General features: G+C 42.8%; 1 protein-coding gene across 1 annotated transcript in view; it reads right to left on the reverse strand.

Annotated features, from left to right (window-relative positions):
* Positions 1-6,586, reverse strand: part of ANKRD16 (ankyrin repeat domain 16) — a 355,029-nt gene extending 348,443 nt beyond the window's left edge. Inside the window, exon 1 of the mRNA XM_086918939.1 lies at positions 6,451-6,586. The gene's annotated coding sequence lies outside the window, so the exon portion shown is untranslated. The remainder of the gene's footprint in view (positions 1-6,450) is intronic.
* Between the last annotated feature and the right edge of the window lie 3,723 nt (positions 6,587-10,309).

Below are 10,309 nucleotides of genomic sequence, written 5' to 3' on the forward strand. Positions count from 1 at the left end.
CTGGATGCTTTACTGGTGGCGTAAAAAAAAGTCCCCAGAGTGTCACGCCGCCAGTAAAGCATCCAATCCTTGTGTGCACATCTACTGTCTCTCCGCATGCACATTTTGGAATCCGTATCGATTCCAAAAGGCCCTTGTCATGGCGAGAGCATCGCATAAGTGCTGCTAACGCCAGACGAGACCTAAAAAATATTTTCCAGGAACACATGAGCAACAATTAGTAAAAAGATATCTGACAATTGACCTTGGTCCTTGAGCAGACCACAAATGTCTCAAGATACAACAAGATTTAAAGGCCTCTTAATTGCTCATTTACTTGCTGAAGGAACAGAACACCTATTTCTTCCAGCTTAAGTTTACTCACCAGCAGGGTCGAGTAAGTGCTAAAAATAGCTCGACCTGCTAAAATTTCACTCGCAATTGCGAGTGAGTGGATTTTTCGAGGCCTGTATTCAATAGAAGAAATAACAAGCACAATACGGAAAGGCAGAGGAGATGGCACACCAGGGCCCAATGGTATCCCACAAGCAATTTTCAAACACGATCTATCTTTTTGGAGCAACCAACTAACCACAATATTTAAAGAAATTGAGCTGTTAAATCATATACCATCTGGTTGGCAAGGCTCAATCATCACACCGATCTACAAATACAAAGGAGGAGATAGAACATGTCCATCAAATTATAGGTTAATTGCCCTATTGATGTAGAAGCAAAGTACTATGGGCCATATGTATCAAACCTTTTTTGATTCGCAAAGGCCGACATTCGCCAAATGTCGGCCTTTGCGAATCGCAAAAGACCATTTTGCATAAATTGATATGTATCAAGAAATCGCATCTTAAGGAATCGCAAATACTTGCGATTCCTTATTTTGCTATAGCATTTAAGGAATCGCAATTTTGTGATTCCTTAAATGCTATGTATGAAGCATTTTACTGTCGCGAATTTAGCTTAAGAAATCGCAATTTACCACCAACTTTCAGTTGGTGGTAAATTGTGATTTCTTTTCAAAATACACTAATTTGCATTTTTGAATGTGGCATGTGACACATATACATGCCCATAGGGCATGTATGTGCGCCATATGCACACACATGCTGATTTCAGGGGTGCAGCAGGGTGTCCTTGAGACACCCCTGTACCCTTGAAATCAATCTCATTTTGCGATTAGCAAATTGCGAATCGCAAAATGAAATGCATTTCACAATCATTCCTATGGGCCTCCTGGCCCATAGGAATGAATGGGAAATGATTCCTTATTTGCGAATTCACAACTTGCGAATTCGCAAATAAGGAAGATTAAGGAATCGCCAAAAAAAATATCTATTTTTTTCATACATACCGTTTTGCGATTTCTAAATAGCGATTCCTTAAAAATCGCTATTTGGAATTCGCAAAACGGAACTATGATACATATGGCCCTATGTCTCTTTGATTCTAGCAGACCTGATTGATTGGTCGGAAAAGTTGAACCTGATTCCAGTCAACCAAACAGGTTTTAGAAAAGGGATTGGGACGATCACAAACATACTAAATCTCTCATCAATATCAGACAAATGCAAGCGGAAGAAACAACAACTGCACCTTTGCTTTATAGATCTAGAGGCAGATTTGACAGTGTGGATTGTCATTACCTGCGGAAAAAACTGAGGGCTTGGAACATTCCTGAGAGAAAATTAAGAGGTATACTGCCATTCTACCCCCAAACATGGATACGAATAAAGTTGGGTGATGGCTCCAGAATATCAAGAAAGCGGAATACAAAGGCCTAAAACAGGGATGCGTGTTGGCACCGTACCTATTTAAACTATTTATGTCTGTTCTGACTCAATGGCTTGAGAAAATCAAATCTCATCCATTGAAATTGGGAAAGTTATCATTATCGCATCTTTCTTATGCGGATGATGTGGTGTAAATGAGCCCAACTAAGATCGGTCTCCAAATGTCTCTTACCGAAATGATGAAATATATAACAACTAACAAACTAGAAATTAACACATCAAAAAGTAACACAATGCTCATGAGCAATTACCCAAGCACCAAGCAGAACCTTATGCTCAATAGTAAACCATTAGAGGAAGTAACCAGCTATAAATACCTGGAGTTTTACATGGATAACAGATCAAACCATCATGAGCGGAAAAATTGTCACAGAAAACTACTGCATTAGCGTTCGCCTGTAGGACCCTGACCAAAAAACTTAAGGGCCCTTCATACAAACCACTGCTTGCAGTAATATCATCAAAAATGCTTCCAACTATAATGTATGCCAGCATTGCTCTGCATGGTATAGATTCTGTACTTCTGAACAAACTGCTAGTCTCAACCTATAAAAAGGTTTTTCAGATCCACCCCAAGGGTGACTTGAATTTGGCCTTATAAATGAAACAATAGGGAGAATGTACACCACAATAAAGCTTTGGTATCGATTGAAACAGAATACAGATGACTCCCTACTCAATATGGCCCTTTGGACAGAACTTAAAAACTATTTTTAAAAAATAATTCTGTATATAATCAATAACTCCAGAAAGCATTAACTACTTGCACGACCGAGCTATGGAACAATAATCTGCCTTGTTCGACCTTTAAATGAATAATAAAGAAAACAGCAAAATTTCCCTCCATGGTTGGTGATTAAAAACCATAAGACTCACAGGTGCCCTATTTAAGTATTAAATGTTTAGATTATCAAAAAAGACAGTTGGTGGCCTTACGCTTTGGAAAATTACCTTCAATTGCGGACCAGCCCAGCTGGGTTCACAAAGCGGCCGCAACATGCGGACTCCGCGGTAGCAAAAAAGAGGACTTTGTCATCTAATCTGCATATGCCCCAAACTTTATACAGCACGAGTCACTGTATTCATAAAAGCTCTAAACGTCAGAGGAATAAGGATAAACAGAGTGGCTATAATAAAAGGGCTATATCCGTCAGAAGCTTTAAACGTCAGAGGAATAAGGATATGCAGAGTGGCTATAATATAAGGGCTAGATCCGTCAGACCCTCCACTGAACTGCAAGCTGATAATATTTCTTAACCTTCACGTCCAGGCTTTGAAAACCTAAACCCTAACTATACTATAGAGTGTGAAAACAAATTATGAATTACTAAGAAATTTTATTGTACAGGTTATGCAAGCTGATAATTTCTCAACATTACGTCCAGGCTTTGAAAATTGAAAACAATAACAATACTGCAGAATGTGGAAATTGTATGAATTATTAAGAGTTGTTTAAAGTACAGGCCATGAACTACATTAGAAGTGCATGAGCATCATTGATTGTAACTACTGGGAATGTGAAAAATTGCTAAGGTTTAAATTAACTAAACAAACATTTATTCCCATTTATAGGTGCAATTAATTAATCAACAAAACTAATCTGGGGAAATTATAAATCCCTCTTGCCACATCCCCCTTCCCTTTTTGCCAGTTTTTATGCCCATGCTTGTAATTTATGTTCTCCCCTAAAGCTCTACATTGCTTTGTAACTATCTTTGAGGTATGCAAGTATGCATACATACAGGCTGCTGGCGAGTGAAGGTCAACCAGATGTAATATGACATGCGGAGTTAGGCGAGCAGCTGAAAGGTTGAGCCAGGCTCAAGCCTGAAGCCTGGCTTGGGCTCAGCTGGAACCTTAAGCCTATAACGGCTCATGTTTTTTGCCTGCCACCCTCACTCTTACATCATGCACAAAGAGGTAAAAACAAAGCATTAACTTTTCAGGTAAAAAAGAGACAATTGGATACTCATTCATAAACAGAGAAAACGGAAAACCTGTATAAATTGTAGATTCCTTGCTTAACCAACTTGTGTGAGCTTAGGCAAATATTTTTTTTTTACCAATCTTCCTTTTTTTCACTTCACATAGGAAACCACCTTCAAATACGGAAGTTCAGAAAACCTTCTCTATAAAAACCTATTGCATTTGATTTAATATACTACAATGTTGCTTTACCTATCAGAATGTGGGCCACAGGCAGGGTTCACGTAACAAATGTGTTGCCTCTTAATTCACTAATAGCACTGTCTCCAGGGTGGGGGCAGGAATTCGTTGATGCTACAATGTGACGTATTAACAACAGCGCTTCCATGTGTTAAAGAAATGCACATTTTTAAATTCTGAAGAGGTTTTATCATATTTTGAGTGATGTTTCTTGTATGATTCATGTTTTCACTGCTGTGCTCACGTAAAGGCTAAAGAGCCAGACCCTTGGTTTCGGTTCGCCCTTCACTTCAGCTCTAGACCTTCACGTAATGCTGAAAACGTACTGCTTGAGCCACTACCTTCAAAAGAGAAAGATCGATGGCTCAATCCTTCTCAGGCAATGCAGGTAGAATCTGGAACTTGCTTCCTTCATTTCTCCGTACAACCAATTCTACCCGGACTTTCAATACAGACCTCAAATCTCTTCTCTTCCAAAGACACTTCCAGAATACATCCCTTTTCATGTTCCTCAAGGTCGCTTGGCATTCCCCTGACATTCTAAGTTCTTACAATGCTGTAAATATGTTTTATATGCCTATACTAACCTAATCCCAATTTTATTTTTGCTACGATTGCCAACTCTTATTTTATTTTTTCAACTATCACGTTTGCAGCTGTAATGTGTAAGTTTGTAAATGTCATGTAAAGTACTTGGTTCAATTGTAAAGCGCTCTGACACCTTTGGGTAAAGTATGCGCTATTCAGAACTTTAAGTGGGCCAGGTCTCACCGGTGCTGAACACCTGGCAGTTTTTTAAAGGGGGTTCGAAACGGGTCTTTTATCGGGCTCTGTTTTGTGCCCTGGCACAGCCGGTCTGTTTTCTTCCGGATGACAGCATGCACATTGATGTGTTGGTGCTCACACTGCTCTCTTTTCACTAGTGGAGAAGTTACGGCATGACGTCATGCCAGGTGACCGTTGTAGGGGAGGGGGAAAACCATTAAAGAGACATTTTCTCTCTGGATTTCTCTTCTCTTTTTGAAACTCAGGAGCAGCAACGTTGTCGTGGTGTCACCAGGGATTTAAGTGGAAGCTTTTTCAATATTATATACAGGCCATAGTTGCTGCTTATTTATCTTATGCGACAAACAACCACTGACAAAGCCAATAGTCCTGACTTGTTGTAGGTATGTTACTTTTTGTATCATATATCTAAAAGCAATTACAGAAACCGCAAAATACAAGTCGGGCAGCACTATACTAAACACAGATTTTTTTAGCCTAAGATTTTTTAAGCAACGCCCGTAATTAAATTGGGCATGCCCCTTCGAGAGACCGTCCAGTTTTTTCATCCCACCTAAAGCCCTGGTGCTATATAAAATTGCATAAATACAGGGCATTAAGTGGGCCGAGTCGCACCGGGTCTGAGCACCGGCAGTTTTTTCAAGGGGCCTCGAAACGGGTCTCTATTGGGCTCTGTTTTGTGCCCTGGCACAGGCGGTCCATTTTTTCCGGACTGCAGTGACAGTAGGCACGTCGATGTGCGCGTGGTGAGCGTTGTAGAGGAAGGTTAAATCGTTTAAAGAGAGTCATTTTCTCTCTGGATTTCCCTTCTCTTTTTGAAACTCAGGAGCAGCAACATTGTTGTGGTGTCATCAGGGCCTTAAGTGGAAGTTTTTTCAATATGATATACAAGCCATAGTTGCTGCTGATTTATCTTATGCTACTAGGAACCACTGACAAAGCCAATAGTCCTGACTTGTTGTAGGAATGATGTTACTTATTGTATCATATAGCTGGATGCAACTACAGAAACAGCAAAATACCAATCGGGCGGCACGCTGTGCTAAACACAGATTTTTAGCTTACATGTTTCTAAGCCACGCCCTTAATTACATTACCCCCCCCCCCCCCCCCTTTGAGAGACCCAAGCCCCCCACCCCCCCAGTTTTTTCATCCCACTTAAAGCCCTGCATAAATAAATAAATCTGCTGGCTCGCCTACCCCTAATGACGTGACCGGCTACCAGCTGGCGTGACTCGTCTACGGACCGGTAAAAACATTGTGAAGATGTATCTACAACAAGAAACGTAGTAAGTAAACTCGTTTTTAAAACAAACTACCCGTTAAAGTTAATCTTTGTTGCACGTCATCCATAAATGTGCTTTCGTTGATATGGCTTTATGGTTCCATCACAAAAAAGACACGTTGAATTATTAGAGTAAAAATACTAACGTTGTCAATTCTTCCGAATCAGGCGTCAGAATTGTTAGGAGTACCAAATAAAGAGCTCACGCCAAGTAGTTCCAGTAGAGATTTATTCCGATACAGGATCCACGACTGTTTCCCTGCTTAACAGCCCGTCAAGTGACTGCCAAAGCTTACATTCTAGAATACGCATTTTTTTAAGCAGTTCTACGCTATCAATTTCTAAAACCTAAGCAATGTTAATGCTAAAACACACATAAGACATACCAGAACCGTATATACTACACAAATTCCCTAACGTCAGCCTTACCTTCCTTCAGAAGAATATAAAATAAAATAAAAACCGATTGCCTCGGCTTTCCTTTAAATTAAATTCTAACAAACTTCAATACAAGCAAGGAAATAATGTTCGCTGTATAGGCAGATTAACGAGGGTAGTGTCTCCCCGTCAAAGACAACGATTGGTTAGAAAGTACAATTCGCCCCGGATATAAAAATCCATCTGTCCCGGAAGTACCCCCTCGCGCCACCGAAAGGCCACTCATGCAATTCTACACGTAATTAGCATCGCACGTGGGCCGGCTTTTTTACGGTGACCTCTAGATTCGATGCAGAGAAGGCGGAGTTAGGGGTGTGGACGTTAGCAGTGCGGAATGAGGTAGCTTAGAAGATAAGTAGCACTGCTGTTAGTGATAGTGAGGGAGACGTGGTTTCGCGTTTCTTTTACATCCCTACAGATGAGCTTTGGCCGTTATGTCTATATGTTTCACTGCATGCATACGCGGGACCCGTTGGCCCTTTCCACTAGGTTGACATTTATTTATGTCTAATGTTTAGAGGCTGGAAGGAGGTGTTTACGTTATGAAGGGAACTTCTTTTGAGGCACTTTTAAGTATTGCTCGTTTCAATCCATGGGCGTGAAAAACGAAACTGCATTACAGAGGGTAAGGGAGATTTTTAGGTCTCGCCTAGCTATCCCGTAAACGATGCTCTGCGAGATATTAAGTAAGGGGTTTCTGAAAGTGCTCCCAAAGGCTGCAGGCGGATCGGATACAGTGCATGCACGCCGGGCGCACGCATCATTTGTCAGCCTGCGTGATCACTTTAGCGGCCGCTTTGATTTTCTCAGTCAGCCGCACGGCCACTGAGAACATCAAAGCGGCTGCAAAAGTGATCACCATTTGCCATCAGAAGGATTTCCAAACGCCGCCATGTTCTGTCCAACATCAGCACAGTTCTCACTTCAGTTCCCGTGCATGCCATTTCCTGTTTAGGGAGATTATTTCGGATCTCTGGTTGAACATTAACCCCATCGGTTACATTAATTTCTAGTTCACTTAATTGCTTTCATTGTTCACTTCCTCGAGTTTTCTTTTTTTCTTGGGTGCTATTTTACTCAGAAATGCTTACCAAATTTTTTTTACCTCTTGTCATTCCTACCAAACACCCACACAAACGCACCAAAGACATGCAAGCCTTACTTCTTCAGAAATGGTTACTAATTGGAGTTTTACATCGTACATCAAGGTAGCCCAGATTATTCAGAGGCCCTCTTTTTTTTTTATTTTACAAAACACCTGTAGTTTCTGATAAAAGTGCACTTGTTTTGCGAGCGTTTGAGGAATGTGCTTCCTTGAGATAAGTGTTATGGGGCTCCCCTTGCTCGAGCAGAAGAATTCCTTGGTATGCTTTTGAAGTGGAGTGGGGGCGGGTGTTTTATGACCCCTCCGTCCGTTTGCTTATTTTTCGTATTGCAGACGTGAGCTGCATCTGGTACCGCTTTAGAAGTGTTGAGCCAACATATTTACTGTTTGTGATCAACAAAGGCTAGTTTTACTTACTGCTGACAACCCCGCGCTGCGCTGTACTATCTGGAGCAGCAGCTTTAAAATAGGATTTTCTGATGTGCTCCCCCACACCCCCAAGCAGTGCCCACGTAGCGCGTGCCACTTTCCTGCCTTCCCCACCAGAAGCCGGGCCAGAGTTTTAGCACTGATGCGGAACCCGAGCATTCATTGCATCCTGCCTTCATATCAAGTTGCAGTCAAACTGAAAGCAAATTATTCCTGTCACCATTTCTGTTCCGCTGCGTTTTTACTGTTTTTAAAGAAAATGTGTGAAACGCATCTCTCAGCGAGAGTTGGGCTTCCTTATCGCTGGAATGTCTGATTACAGAATACCACTTTCCTGCGACAAGCCAACAGCTCGCTCAGGCCATCCAGGGCAACACATCTCTCACCCACACATCTAACCACCCTCTTACCCACTCATATCACCATCCTCTCATCCATTTATCCATCCTTTCGCCCACTTATTCAATCATCCTCTCACTCATTCATTATTCTATCCTCCCATCTTTCACCCATCCACAAATGCATCCTTCTAGTCACCCATCCATCTTTCACCCACTCAGTGGTCATCCTTTCACCCATTCATCCATCCATCCATCTTTTCACCCACTCATACACCCATCCTCACAAATGTATCCATGATTTCATGCACCCTCTCATCCATATATATACTTTTATCAACCCATTCTTTCACCAGCTCATCCATCCATCCTTTTTCCCCTTTTCTACTACTAGCCCATCTTTTTTCTTCTTTATTGCGTTAATGTTTCCCGTTTATCTGCCAAGCTGCAGACAGAAGAGGTACATATAGAGCCCCACCCCCCTCTAGTTGCTAAAGTGTTGGTTCACAATGTCAATGCAATAGATCTATGATCTGTGGCTCGGAAGCTGGGGTGTGGCCCTTGGGGATGCTGCCCACCGGTTATTCGCAGCTGTCTCTCCCGTCTCCTTGTAACCCGGCCCCTCCTTTCACCAGAGGCTCTATGTTTCTAACTCAGTCACTTATTTCATCTCGCCCTTTCAGTCTATCCTTGTGGCACTCCCCTCCACCACTCCAGGCTGTCTCTGCGCTCTCCTGGTCACCCTGTCCCTTCCTTCACTAGAGTCTCTGCTTCTTACCGGTCTCCTCCATTCACTTCACCCTTTCAGTCTCTCGTAATTGCCCTCCCCATGGGCTGTCTCTCCCTCTCCGAGTCACTCCGTTCCTCCTTTCACCAGAAGCTCTCGGCTTCTTAGTGGACTTCTCCTGCCACTGTCTTCTAGTGGTACTGCCATCTTGTACTACACGTGCTACCTCTCCCCTCGTCATTCTGTCCCTCCTTTCAGAAGAGGCTGTCCTTTTCTCAACCAGTCACTCATTTCATCTCAGTCTTTCAGTCTCTCATGGTGAGGATGGGGATGAAAGAAAGACTTGAGGGGACACCAGGGAGGAATAAAGTGATAACATTTGTGAACCTACATCATTCCAGTGCAGAGAAGCAAGGTGATTGGCCGCCTTCACCAGCTAGCATCTCTTCGTGCCAGTGCAACGAGGCAGGGTGACTGGCTGCCTTCAGCAAATGGCATCTCATTGTGCCAGTGCAGTGAAGCAGAGTGACTAGATGCCTTCAGCAGATGGTGCAGGGTGGCTGGCTGCCTCACACACACACAACCACACACATACACAACCACACACAACCACACACACACACAACCACACACACACAACCACACACACAACCACACACACACAACCACAAACACAACACACACAACCACACACACAACCACACACACAAAACCACACACACAAAACACATCCACACACACAAACTTAACACACACAACCACACACACACACACACACACACACACACACAAACAAACAAACACAACCAGACACACAACCACACACACAACCACACCCACACAACCAACCACACACAACTACACACACACAACCACACACACAACCACACGCACATACAGCCACACACACTACAAACACAACTACACACACACACAACCACACACACAACCACACACACAACCACACACACAACCACACACACAACCAACCACACACAACCACACACACATGCAGCCACACACACATACAGCCACACACACTACACACACAACTACACACACATACAACCACACACACAACCACACACACACAACCACACACACACAACCCCACACACACAACCAGACACACACACAACCACACACCACATGCACACACAACCACACATACAACCACACACACACAACACACACCCAACCACAAGCACACACACACAACCACACCCACAACAAGACACACAATCACACACA

The sequence above is a fragment of the Lissotriton vulgaris genome, chromosome 1_1, assembly GCF_964263255.1.
Source record: "Lissotriton vulgaris chromosome 1_1, aLisVul1.2, whole genome shotgun sequence".
In the NCBI taxonomy this organism is placed as follows: Eukaryota; Metazoa; Chordata; class Amphibia; order Caudata; family Salamandridae; genus Lissotriton; species Lissotriton vulgaris.